The sequence below is a fragment of the Dendrobates tinctorius genome, unplaced genomic scaffold, assembly GCF_039654945.1.
Source record: "Dendrobates tinctorius isolate UK_male_01 unplaced genomic scaffold, ASM3965494v1 ptg000003l, whole genome shotgun sequence".
Classification (NCBI taxonomy): domain Eukaryota; kingdom Metazoa; phylum Chordata; class Amphibia; order Anura; family Dendrobatidae; genus Dendrobates; species Dendrobates tinctorius.
The window spans coordinates 76570728-76596671 of record NW_027361671.1 but is presented as its reverse complement, the minus strand read 5'-3'; the positions used below and the strand labels follow the sequence as shown (position 1 = coordinate 76596671).

The window sequence follows — 25944 nt, the reverse complement described above, 5'->3', positions numbered from 1 at the left end:
GGGGGCGAAACATCGGGGGGCAAATTGCTGGGGGCGAAACATCCGGGGGCGAACTGCTGGGGGCAAAACATTTGGGGGTGAACTGCCAGGGGCGAACTGCTGGGGGCCAAACATCCAGGGGCGAACTGCTGGGGGCAAAACATCCGGGGACGAACTGCTGGGGGCGAAACATCCAGGGGCAAAAAATCAGGGGGCAAACTGCTGGGGGTGAAACATCCAGGGGCGAACTGCTGGGGGTGAAACATCCGGGAGCGAAACATCCGGGGGCGAACTGCTGGGGACAAAACATCCGGGGGGAGAACTGCTGGGGGTGAAACATCCGGGGGCAAACTGCTGGGGGCGAAACATCGGGGGGGTGAACTGCTGGGGACTGATGGGGGTGAAATGTGCGGGGGTGAAATGTGCGGGGGCGAAACCTCCTGGGGGCCAAATGCTGGGGACGAAATGTGTGGGGGCAAAACATCCAGGGGAAAACTGCTGGGGACGAAACATCCGGGGCGAACTGCTGGGGGCGAAACATCCAGGCACGAAACATCCGGGGGCAAAACATCAGGGGGTGAACTGCTGTGGGCGAAACATCCGGGGGTGAAAAATCCAGGGGCGAAACATCCGGTGTCGAACTGCTGGGGGCGAAACATCCGGGGGCGAACTGCTGGGGGTGAACTGCTGGGGGCGAAACATCCGGGGGTAAACTGCCGGGGGCGAACTGCTGGGGGCGAAATATCCGGGGGCAAACTGCTCGAGGCGAAACATCCAGGGGCGAACTGCTGGGGGCGAAACATCCGGGGGTGAACTGCCGGGGGCGAACTGCTGGGGGCGAAACATCCGGGGGCGAACTGCTCGAGGCGAAACATCCAGGGGCAAACTGCTCTGGGCAAAACATCCGGGGGTGAACTGCTGGGGGCGAAACATCCAGGGGCGAAAAATCAGGGGGCGAACTGCTGGGGGTGAAACATCCAGGGGCGAACTGCTGGAGGCGAAACATCCAGGGGCAAACTGCCGGGGGCGAACTGCTGGGGGCAAAACATCCGGGGGCGAATTGCTGGGGGTGAAACATCCGGGAGCGAAACATCCGGGGGCGAACTGCTGGGGACGAAACATCCGGGGGAGAACTGCTGGGGGCGAAACATCCGGGGGCAAACTGCTGGGGGCGAAACATTGGGGGGCGAACTGCTGGGGACTGATGGGGGCGAAATGTGCGGGCGTGAAATGTGCGGGGGCGAAACCTCCTGGGGGCCAAATGCTGGGGACGAAATGTGCGGGGGCAAAATGTATCCAGGGGTGAACTGCTGGGGGCGAACTGCTGGGGGCGAACTGGTGGGGGCGAAACATCCAAATCTTGGGTACTCTTGACAGTAGAGAGGTCTGGGTCTCTGACCTTACTATGCTCCTGAATGCACACTAAGGCCTCTTTCACACTTCAGTTTTTTACAATCAGTCACAATCCGCCAGGTTTTGAAAAAAACGGATCCTGAATTTTCTTTTGAGGATCCGTTTTTTTCCCCCATTGACTTCCATTAATGGCGGATTGTGACGGATTGCTGTCCGTTGCATCCATTTTTTTTGAGGATCCGCCAAAAGTTTCTGTCCGTCACCATCCTCAAAGATTTCAAAACGGAGCTTGCAACATTTTTTTCTCTGGCGGATCCTCCAGACACTCATTTAACCCGAAATTCTTTCTGAGTGCCGGACAAAAAAATAATTCTCTCTCTCTCTCTCTCTCTCTCTCTCGGAACAGTGGTAACAGTGAGGTTTAAAGAGAATCCCTTGCAGAGTAATAGGATAGGTCAAATAGCAAATGGTAAACACCAAGTATAAGGCCCCTGTCACACATAGCGACGCACCAGCGATCCCGACAACGATATGACCTTGTCAGGATCGCTGGTGAGCTGCCAAACAGGCAGATCTCACCAGCGATCAGGACCAGCAACGACACGGGTAACAAACGTGCGCGTCGCTTAGTTACCCGCTGTGTACCTTAGATACCAGCGTGCAGGCGCTGGGAGCTGGTATCCAAGGTAAACAGCGGGTTTCTAAGCACCACGGCATTTAGAAACACGCTGTTTACCTTGGATACCAGCTCCCCGCGCCTGCACGCTGGTATCTAAGGTACACAGCGGGTAACTAAGCGACGCGCGTGCTTAGTTACCCACAGTTTACCTTGGATACCAGCTCCAGCTCACTGATCGATGGTCTCCCGTCTGTCACACGCAGCGATGCATGCTGGTCAGCGGGAGACCAACGATCAAAAAAATGACCAGGGCTTTGAGAGCACGATCAGCGATTGCCGCCGGGGGGGCTGGTCGCTGATACATGTCACACACAGCGATATCGCTGGTGAGATCGCTGTTGCGTCACAAAACTTGTCACTCAGCTGCGATCTCGCTGTGTGTGACGGGGGCTTAAGAAAAGAGTGGACAAAAAGGCAAAGGCACCGAGGGAGCGGACAGTGTGTTGTGGAGAGACCGACAGGGCCCTGTGAAAGGAAAGCTGCAAGAGCCTTGTACCGGCGGTCGCTCCCCTCATACGGTCGGATACAGCCACCCCCGCTGTTTCCCGTCCTGCTGTGATAAGTCCACGACCTCCACTGACCGCTGCAACTAGAGACACTGCCCTCCTGCCTTCTCCCACAGCTGCGGCCCTGTCATCACCGGCACCAGGGCGCGCCACCTCGCTACAGGCGGCAGTAGAGGCCCCCGTCCAGTATGCTGAGGGACCCTGGGCAGAGACTGGTGAACGGTTATATTTAGGGACTGCGTCATCACCGCGCCCCACCAGCATCTCTTCTTCAGGGCCTGTTGCGCCCCACCGACACAATTTTCTTCAGGGCCTGTTGCGCCCCACCGGCACCATTTCTTCAGGGCCTGTTGCGCCCCACCGGCATCGTTTCTTCAGGGCCTGTTGCGATCCACCGTCACCGTTTCTTCAGGGCATGTTGCGCCCCACCGGCATAATTTCTTCAGGGCCTGTTGCGCCCCACCAGCACCGTTTCTTCAGGGCCTGTTGCTCCCCACCGGCATTGTTTCTTCAGGGCCTGTTGCGCCCCATGGACACAGTTTCTTCAGGGTCTGTTGTGCCCCACCGGTACAGTTTCTTCAGGGCCCGACGAGCCCAAACCTTCCCGGAAGATCGAGGCGTCAAGGCAGCCGTATCAACGACCTCAAAGCGGCCGCATCTGCAATCCCGAGCGACGCATGGAAGGATAAGTTGACTTTAGAAATAAGTGTTATAGTTTAGCCATAGTCTGGCCTCTGACACCCGGACTAGCCGGGTTGCTCTCATTTACACAAAAAGTACTGTTTATTTTATTGAGTCACTGCGAGGACAGATTGTTTGTTACCCCGTTTTGCCTGTTCAGCATAGCCCTAGTGGCTTCAATTTAAAAACAGTTTATTATACAAGTCATACCCTGTCTCGTGTCTCTTCACTGCATCCTGAGAACCTGCTAGAACCTTACACTTGGCGTAGTCGGCAGGATGCAGTCTCCGAGCACAGACAGTGGTGCCCCAGATCAGGGTAGAGCTGTAAACTCTACAAATGAGGAGGGTCCCCATACCAACATATCATTGGGGGCCATGCTGAACAACCTCCCTAGATTTTCCGGTTGAAATACTTTGTTATGGAGCTGGACAGAGCGGATGTGGGGGCTCTTCCGGATGCACCCAATGATCCCTGATCTGGAGGCCGAGGTGGCACTCATGGCACTGGACGGGGAGGCGCGGAGGTCAGTGATGTTGAAACCTCCGGGGCACCACAACACTTTTGAAAAAGTGTTACAGATAGTAGAACAGACCCATGGGGACCCTACTGATGTGGGAGAGTTAAGAACCTACTTGTTTAGTTGGATGCAAGTAGAGGGGGAGACGATCACAGAGTATATGAATGTCCGCAAGAATTGCATACGGCTATAGAAAGAAAGGATGGGGTAGGGGCAGGACCTGTTGACATTACCCTACATGACCTACTGGTGACTGGTTTGCAACATCCATTAGTCAAACAGGCACTGCGGGAACAGATCAGAATGAATCCCCGTATAGGTGGGAAGTCAGGCACGTGCTCGAGAGCAGGAGCAGGGGATGGCGGTCCCCGTGAGGAAAGTCCAATGTGTGGGGGCCTCCGCGAATGTAGTCGAGGAGCCTCAGTGGGTGGAAGAGATGAAGCAAGAGCAGAAAAGTATTAAGGGCGAGTTGGCAGAAGTAAAGAGAAGAACCGAGACCGGGACTGGAAGGCCTAGCTTTAACCCCGGCTCCTGGGGATCACGCTCCCCGCGGGGTGGTCAGCCCACACAGGCCCGGTGTTTTGAGTGTGGAGAACCAGGCCACTTTGCCCGATAGTGTCCGCGGAGTGGGAGATACCCACCCCAGCGGCCATTAAACTAAAGGGCTCAGGGCTGGGGGGACGCCACTCGGAGCCAAAAACCACAACTAGGGGTGGTGGAAGTCCCGAAGATTTGGTAGCAAAATGTCTGGTGGTTTGGGCATAAGTGGAGGGCCGGGCCGTCCAGTGCCTGGTGGACACGGGGTCACAAGTAACCACTATGCCCGCAACGTACTTTCAACAGAACTTCCCGGAAGCAGCTAGACCTCAGTGGGGGACCGTGATCAGACTAGTAGCTGCCAACCAACTGCTGGTCCCAGTTGCCGGGGTGGTGTGGGTGCAAGTGACACTGTGCGGTAAATCCCTTGGTCGCGGAGGGGTGGTACTGACTCAAGGAGAAGCTTATAAGCAACACCCCGTCACCCTAGGCATGAATGTTCTACGAGAGTTCGGCAACCTACTGCTCAATGACCCTACACAGAGGATTCTGAAGCAGTGGGGTTCTCGCACAGCCCAGGGACAGTTATTCCAGCAGCTTGTGCGGGGAGCACGGGTACATCAGGACTGCCAGGAAGGTGAGGCTCTGGGTAAGGCCATCACACCAGCGACTCCCCTGCTTGTGTTACCTCCTGGACAGACTGTGGTGGCCCTGCCCAGTCGAGCCCCGATACCCTTGGAGGGTGTTTAGGTGCAGGTGGAGCCGTGTCACTCGGAGCGCTTACCTCCTGGCATACTGGTGGCCCGTTCCCTGGCTACTGTGCAAAAAGGAGCCGTCCTGGTGCGCCGCGTTATCCTTGAAGACCGAGACACCAATCTGAAAGCACGGACTGTAATGGCCAAAATAGTAAGGCCTTTGGAAGAAGTGCTGCCAGCTCCTGCGGTTCAATTATGAGTACACCCCGAGGATCCTTGGGAAGTAACAATACGAACCTTACAGGCCCACGAAGTCTCGGCACAAGAGAAGGGCCGAAATATTTTGGAGCAGATGCGGGCCGAGCTTTCTGGATTAACTGCAGCCCAGCTCTCACAGATAAAAACATTGCTGGGACAGTACCATGAAGTATTTGCTAGTCATGAGGACGATTTTGGGTGTACCACCGCCATCACTCATGAAATCCCCACAGCAGGAGCGGCCCCTATCCGGAAACGATATCGACAGATTCCGCCACAAGTCTATCAAGAGGTGAAAACTTTGCTGGCCCAAATGCTGCGAAAAGGGGTGATGCGGGAAAGTCAAAGCCCCTGGGCGGCCCCAATTGTGTTAGTCCGGAAGAAAGATTCTGTGTGGATTGTCGTAAACTGAATGCTTGCACTATTAAAGACTCATACCCACTGCCCCGCATAGAAGAATCCTTGTACACCTTGGGGAAGGCAACATATTTTTGACCCTGGACTTGGCCAGTGGGTACTGGCAGGTGCCCATGTCAGAAGGAGATAGGGCCAAAACGGCGTTCATATTGCCCATGGGACTGTTTGAGTTTAATCGGATGCCGTTTGGGCTGGCCAACGCCCCCGGGACCTTTCAGCGATTGATGGAGCGATGTCTGGGAGATCTCAATTTTGAGGCCATGTTGATCTTCCTGGACGATATCATTGTCTATGCCGCCACCTTCGAGGACCACCTGAAGCGGTTGGGACAGGTACTCAGCCGGTTGCAAAAGTACGGGTTGAAGGTGAAGCCTCAGAAATGCCACCTATTTCGCTCTCAGATTGAGTATCTGGGTCATGTCGTTTCGGCAGAGGGTGTGAGGCCATCCCGGGAGAAGGTTGCTGCTATCCAGGAATGGCCTATCCCTGAGACGGTGAAAGATGTGCGGGCTTTTCTGGGGTTAGCCGGATATTACCGTCGCTTCGTAAAGAATTTTGCATGTCGAGCTCGAGCCCTGCACGACCTACTGAAGGGGGCTCCCGCTGGGGCCAATGGACGGAAGATCCAGTGGCAACACCCTCAGGAAGAACCTTTCCGAGTCCTCAAGGCTGCTCTCTCGGATGCCCCAGTGTTGGCTTTTCGGATTTCTCTCAACCGTTCATCTTGCACACTGACGGGAGTCTTCACGGGGTGGGAGCTGTGTTGTCACAGGTTCAGGATGGCCGGGAGAGGGTGATCGCATATGGAAGTCGCTCACTCCATGACTCCGAGCGTAACCCTGACAATTACAGTTCTTTTAAGCTCGAGCTCCTCGCAGTGGTGTGGGCTATGATGGAGAGATTCGCAAAGTACCTAGTGGGCTCCGAGGTGGTAGTGCGAACTGACAATCCACTGGCTCATTTGGAAAACGCCAAATTTGGGGCTCTGGAACAACGATGGGTGGCCCGGATGGCGAAGTCCAATTATAAGATTATCTACAAAAGAGGGGCCGAGAATGTCAATGCAGACACCCTCTCCAGGATTCGACATACAACTCCAGGGCAGAATCGAGATGAAGAATTGGAAGGAGAGGAAATACCGTTCACTCTCACTGTTACCGTGCTCACAACCGACAATAAAACGATATCTTCCTCTGAGACCCCAAGGGGCATACTGGAACAATCCCGAGATAAGTGGATACAACAGCAACAAGAAGACGAAGAGGTTGGCCTTCTCAGGACATCGGTCGTCGCTAGGCAATTACCCACTGACTATCAACGACAAAATTTGACTCAAGACCTGTTGCTTATGCTGCGACAATGGGAGAGGTTGGTTATCCGAAAGGGATTATTGTATCGTAAAATAACATCACAAGCAACCTCAATGACGGTTTGGCAGGTGGATATGCCAGGAGCCCAACTTCACGTACTGGCTTGGGAGGCTCACGAAAAAGGGGCCCATTTTGGGACAAAAAAACTTTGCAATGGCTGCAATAGAAAGCTTACCACCCACTGTTGCCGGCAGTTGTGGACGAAATTTGCTGGACCTGCCGCTTGTGTGAATTAGCCAAACCACCCGCTCAGCGAGCCGCAACACAGACTATTGTGACCTCAGCGCCCCTTGACCTCCTGACGGTGGATTATCTGACCATTGGGCCCGCATTTCAGGGATACGAACACTGTCTCGTTATGGTAGATCATTTCACCAAGTTCGCTGTGGTCACCCCCACTCCGGATCAGACCACAGAGTCAGCTGCCTCCGCAATTTGTAGAAATTTTATACAAGTATACGGCTGTCCTCAACGAATACATTCTGATCAGGGAGCATGTTTTTTGGGAAAAGTCATGGAAGAATTACATCACCTCTGTGGAATTGACAAATCCCAGACCACACCGTATCACCCGCAAGGAAATGGGGCTTGTGAACGATTTAAACGGATATTGATTCAGATGTTGCGTACTCTGGAGAGTGACAAGAAGGCCCGTTCGCAATTTTTCAACTTTGAATTTTCATACCCTTAAATAACAGATATGGCACACAAAATACTTAATAAGTAACATTTCCCACGTGTCTACTTTACATCAGCACAATTTTGGAAACAAATTTTTTTTGTTAGGAAGTTATAAGGGTTAAAAGTTAACCAGCGATTTCTCATTTTTACAACACCATTTTTTTGGGGGGGGCACATCACATTTGAAGTCACTTTAAGGGGTCTATATGATATAAAATACCCAAAAGTGATACCATTCTAAAAACGGCACCCCTCAAGGTGCTCAAAACCACATTCAAGAAGTTTATTAACCCTTCAAGTGCTTCACAGGAATTTTTTTAATGTTTTAAAAAAAATGAACATTTAACTTTTTCACAAAAAATTATTTCAGGTCTAATTTTTTTTTATTTTCCCAAGGGTAACAGGAGAAATTGAACCTCAAAAGTTATTGTGCAATTTGTCCCGAGTACGCTGATACCCCATATGTGGGGGTAAACCACTGTTTTGGCGCATGGCAGAGCTCAGAAGAGAAGGAGCGCCGTTTGACTTTTTCAACGCAGAATTGGCTGGAATTGTGATCAGATGCAATGTCGCATTTGGAGAGCCCCTGATGTGCCTAAACAGTGGAAACCCCCAATTCTAACGCCAACCCTAACCCCAACACACCCCTAACCCTAATCCCTACCCTAACCCTAGCCCTAACCTTAACCCTAACCCTAGCCCTAACCCTAAACCTAGCCCTAACGGTAGAATTGAAATAAATACATTTTTTAAAATTTTATTATTTTTCCCTAACTAAGGGGATGATAAAGGCAGTTTGATTTACTATTTATAGCGGGTTTTTATGTTTGGCAGCTGTCACACACTAAAAGACGCTTTTATTGCAAAAATTAGTTTTTGCATCGCCACATTTTGAGAGCTATAATTTTTCCATATTTTGGCCCACAGAGTCATGTGAGGTCTTATTTTTTTGCGGGATGAGTTGACGTTTTTATTGGTATCATTTTCGGGTACATGACATTTTTTGATCGCTTTTTAATTATGATTTTTGGGAGGCAGAATGAACAAAAACCTTTGTTCAATGAATTTCTTTTGGGGGGGCGTTTATACCGTTCCCCGTGTGCTAAAATTGATAAAGCGGTTTTATTCTTCGGGTCAGTACGATTACAGCGATACCTCATTTATATCTTTTTTTATGTTTTGGCGCTTTTATACAAATAAAAGCACTTTTATATAAAAAATAATTATTTTTGCATCGCTTTATTCTGCGAGCTGTAACTTTTTTATTTTTTTGTTGATGATGCTGGATGGCGGCTCGTTTTTGTGGGACAAGATGGCGTTTTCAGCAGTACCATGTTTATTTATATGCGTCTTTTTGATTGCGTGTTGTTGCACTTTTTGTTTGGCGGTATGATGATAAAGCATTGTTTTTTTTTAAGTGGTTCACTAAAGGGGTTAACTAGTGGGACAGTTTTATAGGGTGGGTCGTTATAGACGCGGCAATGCTAAATATGTGTACATTTATTGTTTTTCTTTTATTTACATAAAGAAATGAATTTATTGGGGAATTTTTTTTTAATTATTTTTACACGTTTTTTTTTTTTTTCTTACTTTTTTACATTGTCCCAGGGTGGGATATTACTATGCAAAGTCAGATCGCTGATCTGACACTTTGCACAGCACTGTGTCAGATCAGCGATCCGACAGGCAGTGTAGGAGGCTTCTCAGCACCTGCTCTCAGCAGGCACTGAGAAGCCACCTCCCTGCAGGACCCGGAAGGACCCCATGGTCATCTTGGATCCAGGGGCCTGCAGGGAGGATTCCCTCAGAACAACACAATCACATCACATTGTTCTGAGGGTCTTAGGGAAACACACAGTGTCTACTGAACCATCGCATGACCAGCTCTACCCTTTCCTAGTGTATCCTCGCCCATCCCCTGTAGACTGTGAGCCCTTACGGGCAGGGTCCTCTCTCCTTCTGTACTTGTGTGTGTCCTGTATTGCTCATGTTTATTGTACTTGTCTATATTTGCAACTTTTCACATGTAAAGCGCCATGGAATAAATGGCGCTATAAAAATGTATAATAATATATATATATATATACACACTTAAAATAAATCGGATTATAAAGTAGACATAAATATATATGTCTCCTTCATAAGCCGCTTTATTTTAAGACTGAAGAAGGACACGGTTTCCCCAGAAACGTTGCCTGAATTATTTGACGCGCTGTCAGTAAACAAATTTGTGGTGCAGTAGAAATAGTGCGCATGGTTTCTGCTTTCTGAATATATTACTGAGAAATAACCTTACAGAGAAGTTCTTCACCGACAAAAAAATATAGAATTGTTTTGATGTATGTTAACTTGTTATCTGAAGGTCAGGAAGGTTTTCTGTCTTCCTCTGACAATTTTCTGCCTGGCTTTTTGCATAAGGAAGACAGAATGGTGAAGAATTGCTTTTCTAAATGTGTTAGTGTTGGTTCGCTTACATGGTTGAATAATGCGTAAATGAAATATGACCAAACTCCAAAATAATGACGGTCAGCTGAATACAGACTATGCACCTGGTTAATAAGTCATTTAACGTCACTAAACCTTAAATTTACCAAGTTTAACATGTTATCAGCCATATCTGAGAGGTAAAGGCTGTGATATTTGATACTGTTTAAATGGTCACTGTACTTTCAGACAACGTAATCTTACTCGATAAATTAGGTGCTAAATAGGCAATCTTCACATCACTTTATTTAAAAGTTGCAATTATCTTTAGGACTGCAGTGAATATATCTTGTCTGTAATAATGGATTGTGATACATCTCAATAAAAGTGAAAGATAAGTGAATGGCTTGGTGTGCATTTTCATGAATATGTATATTTTCATTTTTAGGCATTCTGATGTGGATTTGCTGCTGTGCTTGGGATCACTGTAATGCTGCCTGGTCCAGTTTCAGTCAAGCTTCAGGTTTTAGATATATGGCCTAAGGCCGGAGTCACACTGGCGAGGAATACGGGCGAGTGAGAGGCGCTAAAAGCACGCATTAGACACGGACCAATGATTCTCTATGGGGTCCCTCACACCAGCCGTATATTTCTCATCCGTATCCTACGCTCCGTGCCAATCGCAGCATGCTGCGATTGTCAGCGTACTACGCCGTAGTACGCCAATTCAAGTCTATGGGTGCGCAAAAAATACGGATTACACACGGACCACACATGTGACTTGCGAGAAATACGCACCCGGTGTCTTTTAGCAAAGCCGGCAAATCAGTGCGCTATACAGTAAACTCACACTGACAGTTTTAATAAAGAAACGAAGGAATAGATATATACACATAGAATACATAGAATGCATATATATATATATATGTGTCTATATCTATTCTTTGGTTTGTGTTATAAACCCTGTCATAGGGCTCCATTATATGTCCATTTTGCAAGCCTGCGAGAAAATCTCACCATACGGATGCCATACGGATTACATACGGATGCTTACATGCGCAAAATACGCGACCACACCTTGATTACGGATGACATACGGAGCACTGTTTAGGGGCCATTCATCCGTATTACGCATGTAAAATACTGACCATATTTTGCGTTGGATAGTGTGACCCCGGCCTAAGATTCAACTCTGGAATTCTTTGATATATAGAGAGTTCATGGTCAACTCAATGACTGCAAAGTTCCTAGGTCATGTGGCCACAAAACAAACCCGAATCACAACCCATCAACCACCGTGCCTGTCAGTTTGTATGAGTTATTTGTACTAATAGGCTGTGTTTGGTTTTCACCAAATGTGCCACATGTGCCAAATGTGCCACAGACAAACATCTCCACCTTGGTCTTGCCTTTTTAAAGGACATTATTCCAAAAATCTTGTAGTTTGTTCAGATACAGGAGGTTTTCTTCTGCCAACCTTTTCAAACAAACCTGTTCAGTGTTATTTATGATTGTACTGTCATGCACTTGACCATTTAACATGTTATTTATAAAGACATTACACACATTATCATCATCACTGTTCCCATTTGGGATCACAATCTTAATTTCCTATCAGTATGTCTTTGGAGTGTTTGAGGGAAACAAAGTACCTGGAGAAAACCCATGTAATACAAGGAGAACATGCAAACTCCTTGCAGAAGTTGTCCTTTGTGGGATTTGAACCCAGGACCCCTGAGCTGCAAAGCAACAGTGCAAACCCACCATGCTGCTAACTGAGGTCTTTAGAATATGAGCTGTAGTTCTTGTTTTATTTTGCAATTTATCCTACATCGTATGGTCTGAACTTTAAGGGGGTTGTCTCAAGATTGGAAGTTATCTCCTATCCATACGGGATAACTTTCCAATTGCTTTGAGTCCAAACTGAGGGACACCCACAGATCCCAAGAATCGGCGCTCTGAAGACATACTTGTGAAAGGAGCTGTGGTCAATTATGGGAACTGCTGCTCCATTTCTCAATGGGGCCAATCAAGATAGTCTACTAAAATCTCTAAGAAGGTGAAGTTTTGGAAGACAGTTTCATGTTGCAGGTCATACACCATGGAAAGACTGAGCAGAGCAATAAGTCACAAGGTAGTTATATTGCATCAGCAAGGCCACTCTCAGGTAAAGATTTCAAAATACTATACACTGACCTTTTCAAGGACTTTGAAGAAGCACCAAGAAATGAGCAAATGGGCAATATTGAGAACAATAGATGCAGTTCTTTACCATGCGACAAATTAACTATGCATCATGTTTGCTCCCTTTTGAAATCTGAAGTCTAAAGGCCCGTTACACATAGCGATGTCCCAGCGATCCGACATGGATGGGATCGCTGGGACATCGTTAGGCTGATCGCTGGTGAGCTGTCACATAGACAACCCCTCCAGCGATCAGGATCAGCGAGCAAACTGGTTTCCAATGTAAACAGCGGGTATCTAAGAGCCGCACGGTTTCCAATGCAAACTTCGGGTATCTAAGAGCCGCATGGCTATTGGATACCCGCTGTTTACCCTAGATACCAGCGTGCGCTGGTATCTAGGGTAGACAGCGGGTATCCAAGAGCCGCGCGGCTCTTAGTTACCCAATGTTTACGTTGGAAACCAGTGTCCAGCGTCGCTGATCGCTGGTATCTCGCTGCCACACACAGCGATGTGTGCTGGCCAGCGGGAGACTAACGATCAAAAAATGGCCCAGGACGATTCTGCATGATCAGCGATACCCGGCAGGGGGGGCCGGTCGCTGATCCCCGTCACACACAGCGATGACGCTGGAGAGATCGCTGATGCGTCACAAAATCAGCGATCTCGCTAGCGATCTCACTGTGTATGATGGGGCCTTAACAGTGGCATCATCTCAGAACTGGCAGCAAACGGTGGACCCAGCTATATCCATCTACTGTTGAGAAAAGTCATGTCAGAAGTTGCGTTCATGGAATACTTGTGGTCAGAACAACAAAACCTTGTACGAGGTCATGTGACTCAACCAAACAGGAAAAAATAGGAACTGGGACAGCAGGTGTTCTATAGTGATGACTCAAATTTTGAAATATTTGGCCATAACAGAAGGCAGCTTGTTCACTGAAGGGTTGGAGTGTGGTACAATACTGAATGACAGCAGGCAAAAGTGAAGCAGGTGGAAATTACTTGCAAACTTGAGGGCGCATTTCAGAAAATGGAGTTTGGGATTTGGTCAGCAATAGTGATGACTAGTGATGAGCGAGTATACTCGTTGCTCGGGTTTTTCCGAGCACGCTCAGGTGACCTCCGAGTATTTTGGCGTGCTCAGAGATTTAGTTTTTGTCGAAGTAGCTGCATGATTTACATCTAATAGCCTGAATACATGTGGAGATTCCCTAACAAACAGGCATTCCTCACATGTATTCAGACTGTTCAGCAGTCACAAATCATGCAGCTGCGTCGACACAAACTAAATCTCCGAGCACGCCAAAATACTCGGAGGACACCCGAGCAACGAGTATACTTACTCGCTCATCACTAGTGATGACCGAACATGTTTGGAAAAGGTGTTATCTGAGCATACTCGGGAGCTAACCGAGTGACTTTGGTGTGCTCAAAAAATATGTTCTAGTCCCCTCATCTGCATGTCTCGCACTCTTTCGCACTGAGGGATCAGTGACCTGTCAGAAGCCATACTGTTGAATAGCAAAGCAGAGCACCACATGAAGACCCCCACACAGGCAGCCCCGAAGCATGGACATATTAACTAAAAACTGAAAATAAAGACTAAACAACCACAAGATGGATTTCATAAAACCAAGGTATCATTTTAATCAGTATAATGGCGTCAGCCTGACAGTGTCTGTAGGTTACTCAGCACAATCCTGCTGACAGGTTCACTTTAAATAATACTATTTTTTATGTTACAATACTGATGGTATTTCCGACCATTTTGTCACAACTTTGGTAGATTCCACGTTTGCCCTGTTGGTATATCATGATAACTACCTCATGCATGTCTTACCAGTAATTGTTGTCTGTATTGGATTATGCAATGATTTATTCTCTTATTATCTTTTCTAATAAATAAAATATGCTTTTTAACCATTCAAACTCTAAGTTTTCCTCTTGTCTTAGCTGGGGTCCTAATAGTGAATCACATCCAATGCAAGGGTATCGGATGCGATATGCTAATGACACCTTGGCTCCTGCTCTATTGCGATTGTGAGCCGCGCTGTCAGTGCTCTGTGCTCTGATGTAATTTCTCCATCTCCTCTATTGCCAGCGTCAATCGCACTGCACTTGGGTGATATCCGAGTGCAGTGCGATGTTTCACACGCACCCAAAGACTTACTATGCTTCCTTGGAGTGGTTTTACCTCTCTTTGTGGAATTTTTTGACCACACATTGTGACATAATCCACAGATATAATGTATTTAGGTATATGCTCATGACATATATAAATGTATACTACATAACAAAAAACACTAACCAGCATCTCTGAGCAGAATAAAGCAAATGTGAACAGGTGCAAGCTGCTGTGATTGCATAATATACAAACAAAAGAATACAGCAGCACTCAGTACGTGCTAAGATGTATGCAGACAATGAATATAACAAATGCGGACTGAGTTACTGCTACATAGAATATACTTATTCTAATATTTACCTAATATTGATCAGACATGCCTCTCCTGGGTGTGATGCAGTGACCCCTGTGACAGCTAGGGGGCGCTGTATGGGCTTCCCAGGACATGCACGCAGGCGTTTCCTTTATTGTGATGGGGAAATGGTGAGCGGCAGGATTTTAAATGGCCTATATGTATCACAAGGGTGGGTGCCTTGTGATGGAAGCTGGAACAATGTGTATTGATCAGCAGAGGTACTGCTGAGGGTTTGTTACTGTGTATAAGGGAAGCTTCCAGGTGACTTGGTGAGATGGGTGGAACCAGTCACCTACAAATCCACCCAGTGGCATGTGTCTGAACGCCCAATGTAAAGCCTGTATGTGTGTGGCTGTGTGTGGAATAGGACCTGTAGTGAGGTCATGACCATGTGATCCATACCTCACCTGTGAGTGTGGTTATGTACCATATAATGTGCCTGAGGTCTGGTCACATGGGGAGAGAGTGTGTACCTGAATGGTTCAGGGTGCAAGGTCCTGGAGGGTCAGTGTTGGGAGATTCTGGGAGAAGAATCGGATCCCTGGAGCACGTGCTGCGACCTTGGACCTGGTGAGGCGTGAGTGTTGGACGGTTTCAGGAGGGGACAGATGTCCTGAATAGCACCCGCTGAGGTCCGGACCTGGTGGCCGGTGCGTTGGGAGACCCTGGGAGGAGGGTTGGATCCATGAATAGCACCCGGTGAGGCCTGTGTGTTGGATGGTTCCAAAGTGGGGACGGATGTCCTGAATAGCACACAGACAGGCCACGTGTGATTGCAGAGTCAGTAATGGCACTGCATTGGAGGAGCTACTGTCCGTCTGTGGATCTGGACTGTCAGGTGGCCTGGTGAGCAAGGCATTGTCCGGGATGGTGATCCCAGTTCAGCAGCTTCCCTGAGAGAGAGGACTACCAAAGAGTCGGCATCTGGAGCAGGATCTCCAGTGAGGTAACCCCCGACATGGGGATATAACTGTTGGTGCTTGTGACGTTCTATGAACGTTAATGAACAGTTTGGCATGCGGTCGCCCACGGTCACCGGACAGAGAGGTCCAGCGTGTTTAGGGACTGCAAGGAAAAGCCATAACCTGTGTTAAGCCTTTGAAATGTAACATGGCCTACAGCGGTTTATGATGTTTGAATAAACCAAAATGGACTGTTTATGTGGAAAAACTTGTGCCTGACCCTATTAATCTGCTGCCAAGTGAGTGTCCCCCAACACTAACAATGCACTCAGTGAGCACTACCTTACATGGGGTAAAAGCCTATAAATGTAAAGGGCAGGTAGGATACAGCATTAATTAAAAACCACCTTAGGCTGATAGGAGTCAGAAAAGGAGGCAGTCACCACCTCCCATATTATACTCCAAAAACCAGTATCTCTGAGCAGAATAAAGCAAATGTGAACAGCTGCAAGTTGCTATTACTGCATCACCTTGCCATGGTTAAATTGATCTCATGAATTGGCCAGTCTAGGCACTAAGTACCTTCACTTTTGCAAGTATATTCTATGCAGCAGTTTGCATGCATTTTTGCACTTGTAAGAAGAAGGACCGGACGGCGGGTACCTGTTCTGTGCCGGGTCAGGAACTCTCGGGGCTGTCACCTCTGTTGTCCGGGGAAATGTCTAAGGGACCAGACTGATCTGGGTATCCGGGAGCAGAGGGTGTGGCTAGAGTTTTGCAGACTGAGCGCGCGCGGAAGTGGTCAGACTTGGCGGGAAGAGACAGCGCGCAGCGAGCAGCGTGTGTGCTCTGTCCCTGGAACATCATTGCAGCGCAGGCCCCCCGTTGCCGATAGCCAGGTCATGAGGAGAAATGTAAGGAGTGTCCGGCGACCATGAACCAAGGTGCCCAGCGATCCAGGTCTGCCATGAACGTGCACGTGACGCCAGAGACTGGGTGCAGGACCGTTATCTGCGCCCCGGCCCCCCAGTGTATATCTGCTGGGCCACATTGAGCTCAGACAGAGCTGCATCTAGCTCCCTCGCAGCTAAATCAGTAAATGGACTAGGGGCCCAGCGGAAGGTACCGGACACCGACCGCTACCGCCAGAAGGCGGATCATCGTTACCGTGAGCACAACCCCATCTGTGGATGTCGGGCACTCAGACCACCCTCATGGAGTCGGTTTCTAACCATTTGTGCAGACACATGCACATTTGTGGCCTGCTGGAGGTTATTTTGCAGGGCTCTGGCAGTGCTCCTCTTATTCCTCCTTGCACAAAGGCTGAGGTAGCTGTCCTGCTGCTGGGTTGTTGCCCTCCTACAGTCCCCTCCATGTCTCCAGGTGTACTGGCCTGTCTCCTGGTAGCGCTTCCAGCCTCTGGACACTACACTGGCAGACACAGCAAAGCTTCTTGCCACAGCTTGCATTGATGTGCCCTCCTGGATGAGCTGCACTACCTAAGCAACTTGTGTAGGTTGTAGAGCCCGTCTCATGCTACCACAAGTGTGAAAGCACAACCAACATTCAAAAGTGACCAAAACATCAGCCAGAAAGCATTGGTACTGAGATGTGGTCTGTGGTCCCAACCTACATAACCACTCCTTTATTGAGGGTGTCTTGATAATTGCAAATAATTTCCATCTGTTGTCTATTCCATTTCCACAACAGCATGTGAAATTGATTGTCAATCAGTGTTGCTTCCTAAGTGTATAGTTTGATTTTACAGAAGTTTGATTTGCTTGGAGTTATATTCTGTTGTTTAAGTGATCCCTTTATTTTTTTGAGCAGTGTAGTTTGTTTCGCCATGGCTGCATGATTTGCGGCTGCTAGACAGCCTGAATACATGTGGGGATTGCCTGTTTGTTAGGAAATCCCCACGTGTATTCAGGCTGTCTAGCAGCCGCAAATCATGCAGCTGCGGCGACACAAACTAAATCTCCGATCACACCCAAAATACTCTGAGAAAACCCGACCTGTTGTGAGTTCATTTTCCCCTTCACTACTGAGGCCCGAGGAACTCCCTCTTCTGGTGAAGAAAGGTAGTGAGCCTGATTATCAAACACCTGAGCCTAATGATGATGACTGGCTGAGTGGAGTTACTGACTGGATATAAGGCTGCCAACGCCCTTCTGCCCTGCGGGTGATTTCTCTGTGGGATCCTTGGAGACCAGTCTGGATTCCTGCTCTTCTAAAGCTAAGTTTTCTGCTCGGCTTTTTGCATTTATGCTTTGACTTTGTTTTGCTTTGTTTTTCTGGATTTCTGCCATTCCCTGCTGGGGTGAGCTGAATTCCTTTAGCTCTGTCTTCTGAAAATACCTGAGAGCTGATTTAGTTTTTGAAGCCTAGCTGCTTCAGGGTCTTTTTCCATATCAGCTTGTTGGCTTATGTCTTTGATAGGGTTTTGGCAGATTGCAGACAGCAACCTTCCTTTCCTGTTCTGTTTAGTTAGCTTGGGCCCCATCGTTTGCTCAGCCTATCTTTCTATCTGTGTGAGTGTTTTTTCATCTTGCTTCACCGTCATTATATGTTGGGGGCTGCCTTTTACTTTGGGGTCAGCTCTGGGGCAGTTTAGATTTCCTTTTCTGTCTTTAGGCTATTTAGCTCTCCGACTGTGATCGAGGGGTCTAGGGCACCGTAGGAACCCCCCACGGCTACTGCTAGTTGTGTTGATAGGTTCAGGGGTCTGCAATCTGATAGTTGCCAACTTCTCTGGTTTTCTGGACGTAGTTTCTATTTTTGTGTCTGCCTCCTACGGTGACTCAATCATAACACCGACCATGCTCGGAAATCTCATGTAACGAGCACACTCACTCTTCACTAATCAACCAGCTTCTTACATCTCTCAATTGGAATTTTGAACCACTCTGTTTTGCAAACTGGTCCAGGTCTCTCATATTTGAAGGCTACCTTCTCCCAACAGCAATTTTAAGATGTCTCCACAGGTGTTCAATGGGATTTAGATCTGGACTCATTGCTGGCCATATCAAAACTCTCTACCACTCTGTTTCTATCCATTTCTGGGCTCTTCTTGAAGTATATTTAGGGTTATTTCTTCCCGCTGGAAAACCCATAATACAAACTTGGTTTTCTGACACTGGGCACTACATTGTGACTCAAATTCATTTAGTAATCTTCATATTTCATGATGCCTTGCACCCAGTCAAGGCACCCAGTGTCAGAGGCAGCGAAACAACCCCAAAACACCTTTGAGTCTCCGCTATATTTGATTGTAGGTAATGTGTTTTTTCTTTGTAGGCCTCATTCTGTTTTCGGTCAGCATTAAAATTATGTGCTTTACCAAAAAGTGCTATCTTTCTCTCATCTGTCCACAAAATGCTTTCCCAGAATAATTTTGGCTTTCTCATGTAAATTTTGGCAAACTGCAGTCTAGCTTTTTTATGTCTCTTTTCATTTCTTTTATATGTTGACAGATAGTACGTGCTGACACTGATGCACCCTGATCCTGCAGGACAACTTGAATTTCTTAGTAACTTGATTGGGGCTGCTTATTTACCATCGACTCTCCTGCGCTGCACCCTTTCATCAATTTGTCTCCATGCTGTCCACAACCAGAGAGATTAGCTACAATGCCAAGGGTTGTAAACTTCTTGAAAATGTTGTGCAGTGTGGACAAAGGGACAAGATTTCAGGAGATGGACCTTGAGATTCTGGAGATGGACCTTGGTTTCAGGTGTGATTTTCATATTGCCTGTTACTTGTTACGCCAAAGGTGGCAAGTACCGAGAGTGGACCCACTGGACTGTTGTACCGAATCTCCCCCCGAGTGAGCACCCCAGATAGATCCAACAGGGATCGTTAGGGGGCAGGTGTTATGGATCTGAAGCACAGGACTAGGGAAGAAGGGGGAAAACTGACCCTGCACTACGACTAGGCTGATACCCTACGATGGAGTGGGCGACCCATTCCTTGCGAATAGACCCACCGATAATCCTAGGTTAATCTCAAGCGAAGACCTATAGATAGGGGGAACGGGGTCCCTGAAAGATCTAAGGACTGGGTACAAAAACTGGTAACCTCCTAATAGAAAACAAATAGAAGGCTGCAGAAACAAACTGAAAACCGAAACTAAGACTAGCAGAACCAGAGATCCCAGCACTGAACTAATTAAACACACAGAAGGCATAGCAAAGCTCCAAGCCAGAACTCAAGCGGATTAACACTGTTGTCCAGCAAGGACTGGGAGACAGGTGCAGGTTAATAAAGGGTGATACTATCACCTGACCCAAGACAAACCCAGAACCAGAGTAAAAAGACCAGCAACCAGAACACTACAAGAAAATGGTGGATAGTCACAAACTAAACATATTCTAACAGCAGGCTCAGGGACCTCAAGCACCACGGCTGCCAGGACCAGGGGGTCGGCTCTGGGAGTAACCAGCCAAAACGGAGATGAGACAGGGAGAGCTGGGAGAGGGCTACTGATTAGGCAGGAGTGGGTATAGGAAAAGGAAAGAGTATGGAGAACACGAGGTGGAGAGAGTTCAGAGGCAGAGGGAGTACGGAAGTGGAGGAGGAACGGAGGACGGAAGAGGAATGGAGAAACTGGAGGACGGAGGGCTGGAACAGAGAACCAGGAGGACAGAGGGCTGGAACAGGCTCTGTAAAGACATGGAGGGAGACACATGGAGTATGAGAGCAGGTTAGCTTAATGGAAGCAGACAATAGCAAAAACAGGCCCAAGTATAGACAAGAAAACAGCAAAAAAGCAGAAAGGTTTACCCGTCCAGGCCTCCAGATAAATGCAGTGGACCCATATAATTAAGATGGCAACACAGGTGCAAGAATACCGATAAAACAACCGCTCACAGCCTACCAATACATGGAGGGGGCTGTTGTCTGGTATGTTAATGCACAATAAAAAACTTGTATGCGACGCTGTTCACACTATGGCCATGCACAGCATCCAGGCCAGCCTTGTAGTGACACCCTTCTATTAGCTCAGGCGGGCTGCCCAGCGCTATCAAAATGCATGCCATCTGAACAGACACCACAGTTTACAAGACGAAATGGGCCCAACTGCACCCTGAATAAAAAGTGCAAAAAACACATAAAAAATGTGGAGTATTAGCTGATATTTTGGCCAAAATACGTGAGCCCGTAACCTGCGCCAAAAGTCTCCACGTTTACAGGTACCTAACACTAAATCCTAACATGGAGACCTAACATGGAGACCTGTGTATTAATGTGCATTATAGCCCTACACTTCTTCTGAATCCTATCTTCCACTACCTCCTCAAAAGAGTCAAGATGGAGGCCAACAGCCACACTTGCCTTCTTGATAAGTTTGTTGAGCTTATTAGCGTCAACTACTCGCACACCGCTGCCCCAGCAGATGATAGCAAAAAAGATGGCACTTGCTACAACGGACTGGTAGAACATTTCCAGCATTTTACTGCACACATTGAACGACCTGAGCTTCCGCAGAAAGTACAGTCTGCTCATTCCCTCCTTTTGAACCTTCTCTGTATGACACCTCCAATCAAGTTTGCTGTCAAGGTGAACCCCCAAATATTTCTAGCTCTCAACCCTCTCCACCTCCTGGCCAGCAATAGTGATCGGTAAGTAATCATCCTTTCTCCTTCTATAACTCACCACCATCTCCTTGGTTTTCTTTACATTTAGTCCTAGGCAGTTAGTCTGGCACCAATCCACAAAGTCAGAAACCACCCTTCTATATTCCTCCTCCTCCCGGTCCCCCACAATACCCCCTATAATCACTGAGTCATCTGAGAATTTTTGGAGGTGACAGAGATCGGATTTATACTGAAAGTCAGCTGTATACAATGTGAAGAGGAAGGGTGACAGCACTGTACCCTGAGGGGCTCCCACACTGCTCGGTATGCTGCCAGATACCACCTCTCCCATCTTTACAAACTGCGGCCTGTCCGTCAGGTAGTCGCTTATCCAGTTCACCATCCCCTCATCCACTGCCATATCAGTCAACTTATTTCGTAATAAGAGTGACTGTAAGGGTACCGTTACACTAAGCGATGCACCAGCAATCCCGACAACGATATGGATCGCTGGTGCATCGCTAAGTGGTCGCTAGTGAGCTGCCACACAGGCAGATCTCACCAGCAACATAGCAGCGGTCGGGGGTCGCTACTTACCTGTCAGACGCGGCGATCCTGACGTCCTCTCGCCCGCGTCCACGCGTCGCTCGTCGGCGCAACAGGAAGCACAGTAGGAAGCGCCCGACGAGAAATGGTCCAGGACTTTCTCGCGCGATCAACGATAACCAGCGGGAGAGCCGGTCGCAGGTAAGTATCAGACATAGCGATATCGCTAGCGATATCGCTGCTGCGTCACAAAACCAGTGACGTTTCAACGATATTGCTAGCGATCTCGCTGTGTGTAACGGGGGCTTTAAGTGTTGAAAGCACTAGAGAAGTCAAAGAACATGGCGTGCACTGCAGTGCCATCATTGTCCAAGAATGAATGTATTGTATGTAGCAGAGATACTACAGCATCATCCAGCCCCTATCTCTGCCGCGGTACACTAACTGCAGGGGGTCAGTGTAGGCCCTCACCCTAGGGCACAAGTAGGCAAGTACTATTCTCTCCAGCGACTTCATAGCATGCAATGTTAAGGCCACTGGACGATAGTCATGTAGGGAAGTTGGAAATGTGATCTTGGGAACCGGCACCAGGCAGGTGGTCTTCCACAACACTGGTATTCTCTGAGATTGTAGGCTCCTCTTAAACAGGAGCAGAAAGACATTACACAGTTGGTTTGCACACACTTTTAGGACACGTGGACTGAGGCCATCAGGCCCAACTGCTTTGCCAATGACTAGTTTACGAAACTGTTTCCTCACATCGCTTGAGGAGACAGTGAAGGCGGGCAGTTCATCATCCAAAGTCACTGCTGCCGATCGTTCCTCAGCTCCATCCCTTATTCCTGATGACGCAGCACAGGTGTTGGTAAATCTGTTGAAGAACTCGTTCATTTCACATGAATTCGTTCATTATACATTAAAGAACAGGGAGACATATATCAGGATGGTCCAGGATGAGCAACATGTATACCAGGATGAGGGACATATACAACTATATATGTATTTATATAGGATGAGGGGTCAGTGTAAATCTTGCACTCGGACCCATCAGACTCTAATTACTCTATATGCCACTGGATGAATAGATAGATAGCTAGATAGATAGATAGATAGTCCATCAAAAAAGAAAGCAGCACACCACGTTAGTTTTCAATAAAGTGCTTTTTTAAATAGCCCATATGGCTATGTGCTGCTTTCTTTTTTGATGGACTATCTGGAGGTTTGGTATATACCTGGAGGGCCTGCACCCGAATCCTTTTTTCTATTTTGTGCTGTTTTTTCAATTTTTTTCTATAGATAGACAAATAGATGTGTAACTATAGTATCTATGCGCATAACCTGGTAAAATGTCACTTTACATGGAGTCTTCTCTGCAGAATCCATGTGGCCAGGATGTGGCTGACTCCTTCCTGTCCAGTAGAAGTGTGTATGAAGCAGTGACAGTACTGATGGTGGCTCCTACATTGATCTCTGGGAGATCACAGCCATTGGATTGTGGCTGCGGAGAACATGGTTAGGCACCGTAGTGGGAACTGTTGTGCGCCTCGCCATACCCGTTGGCGCCGGCTTATAATGCGTGTGACGGTGGTGACTGAGGTCTCTCCAGCACGTGACATTGCCTACAATGCCAGCGGGCGTCTCCGAGCAGGGTCCTCGCTGAGCACACGTGTACGGTGTACGGTGTACGTCATTGTGCACATTCTCCGTGCCGGTTACTAGAATGATCATTTCACAGTTCACAGTAAATGCAGCTGAGCCGCTCATATTATTCCCTACAGCCAGACACCGAATCATCTGTGCATACAACAAATAAAGTATCAGGTTGGTGACTGCTGTAACCTGCAGCCAAGGTGTCACAGAGCAGAGGCTGCGGGCAGGGCCATGTCTGCCTGGCATCACTGGAGCGTCTGCGTCCAGCAGGGGTCCACACTCCCCATGTCCTCAGCTTCAGGTCACACCCCCCTCCTCACATTACGTTCCCACAGCCAGCAGTAGTGAATGAATCCCAGCTGCTGCTCCGCCTCTTTGCACAGAGGGCCTGTATGTCTTTGTTGCTGTCTGCTGGAAGGACGGGCTCTGATTGGCTGCTGCACATGTCAGTCAGACAGGAGTCTCTGCCTCCTTCACAGCAGGTCAATGAATTGACAGAGCTCGGGGCTCAGGCAGCTGGAGCCTGGGAAGTCGGTGCGAGGCATCTGCTGCTGCTCCACAGTGGAATCAGACAGGAGTGGAATTAGAAGACAGCATTGACACCGTCCTCCTCCCTCCATTGATAAATGCTGGTTTTCTAGGGTGAGTTTGTAGCTTTCCTCTCTTTTCCCTGCATTCCACCCCTGCTCTGTCTATCCTGTGCCTCATACATGTGTTGCTGCATTGTGTCTGTGGGGTCGGTGAATTTGGGCATTTTTACAGTTGTCCTTGGAGGGTCAAGAATATATTTTTTTGAGAATTCACTCATAATTTTCTTCTGATTTTTCGGTTTTTATGTGGAGCCTATTGCTAGGTTTATGAGCCATTGAACTTAATGGACTTGTGACTTTCCGCCAGTCTGTGTCGCTATGTGTATTATCTCCGGACCACCACAGTCGTAGGTGACACGTCTGTCCAGGAGCTTGGCGTCCTCGCCGGTGCCACCGGGTAGTGCCAGCGCTCCTATGTGCTGAAGTTGTGTGTTAATCTTGAACTTCTCCCATGAACAATAGCAGCAGGAGGTCTTCTCCTTGGCACTGTCTGGGTCTACAGCTTTCTTTCGTCTACGTCTGTGCTCTTGCCCTTAAACTTTACGATCAACTCCAGCTCTTAGAATGCAGATTCCTCATTGCTACTGTCTATTGCTTCTGCTTTACAACCCATCTGTTAGAACAGCCTATTCAATGGTGTCTGAAAGGACCAGCGAAAAGCTCCAAACTTGTGTTCTGGCTTTGAACCCCTTTTTGTATACTAGGTGTCAAGTCGCACATTTCAAGTGACGACCACACTGAGAAAGTGCCGTGACACAGAATAATCTTCCATTCACTGTGCGTTAAGATTTTGTCTATCAATGCCAATGTATAAATGCTCAGCAAACCCCAACCTATGCCATCTGCAGTGCTCTTCTGGGTGTCTGAAAACCGCCACCTCCTGTCTTCAGTCTAGATCTAGCTATTCATGTCTCATTTACATTACTGCCACCTATGTCATCAGGTGGACAATGCTGATAATGGCGGTAATATCATTTTTTCCTGTTCATTTTCCCCCCCCGTGCTTTGTTGGATCTGTATTGAAAACTCCTAGAAGAATCCAATCCAAATGTTTGTAAATTAAACCTGGATACAATGTTCCATAAGATATGGCAGGGAATCGGAGCCATTTCTCAGGATTGTGGACAGTGAATTATACCAATGTGAATTTTCCCATTCATAGATTACGTAGCACACATTAACTTCTTTTGGATTGTAGCTACATAAATCGATATAATGTAAAAGTGAATGTGTATTGGAGGTATAATGTCTCAGTCAGTCCATCGCCTTTGATAAATGACTTGTAAAGAGTGAAATGAGGAAACATAAGGCCATCATCGATCTTATTACCTACATAGTCTACTTTCTGTCATAGGGGTAATTGGCTGGAAAATATTGTCTAATACTTTGCTATAACGTGTGCCCCATACAGCTGTAACCTAGAGCGAGGGTCCTCCACGGCTCTCACATATAGGAGCTGGAGCCCCCGTATCAATGGTCTTAGCTCCATGCACATGACCGATTAGCACAGGAGCGCTGCCAAGTGTGGCTTGGTGATATGTCACCTTATAAACTCCCAGCATTTGCCCAGAGCAGTGATTTGTGACAACATAAACTACCACTGGCTATCATACCCCGGCATGCCGTGTAGACGACCATTAACACATTGTAGGCTGTAAAATCCATGCAGTGCATAAGAAATTGTAGAGAGACCAGACAGCTAATCACAAGTCTAAAATGGACTCGTATTGTTTATTGGTACACAGAACCATTGAATGAAACACGTAACGGAGAGAGAATATTGATCGTAGCTATAATTACCTTCTGCGCATATTTTTAGCCTCTGTATTCGGAGCTGTGGAGCATAAGTGTATTTTGGAGGAGAAAAAGGAAGCCATACATTCTGCAGCCTGGAAGAGGAGATGGAGCAGACT

At 47.8% G+C, this 25944-nt stretch overlaps 1 protein-coding gene across 2 annotated transcripts in view; it reads left to right on the top strand.

The window, feature by feature from the left end:
* The first annotated feature begins 23903 nt into the window (after positions 1 to 23903).
* Positions 23904 to 25944, top strand: part of MARCHF3 (membrane associated ring-CH-type finger 3) — a 341782-nt gene continuing 339741 nt past the window's right edge. Inside the window, exon 1 of one of the 2 annotated variants that reach the window (XM_073557244.1) lies at positions 23904 to 24083. The gene's annotated coding sequence lies outside the window, so the exon portion shown is untranslated. The remainder of the gene's footprint in view (positions 24084 to 25944) is intronic. The other variant, XM_073557243.1, reaches the window with a different exon arrangement.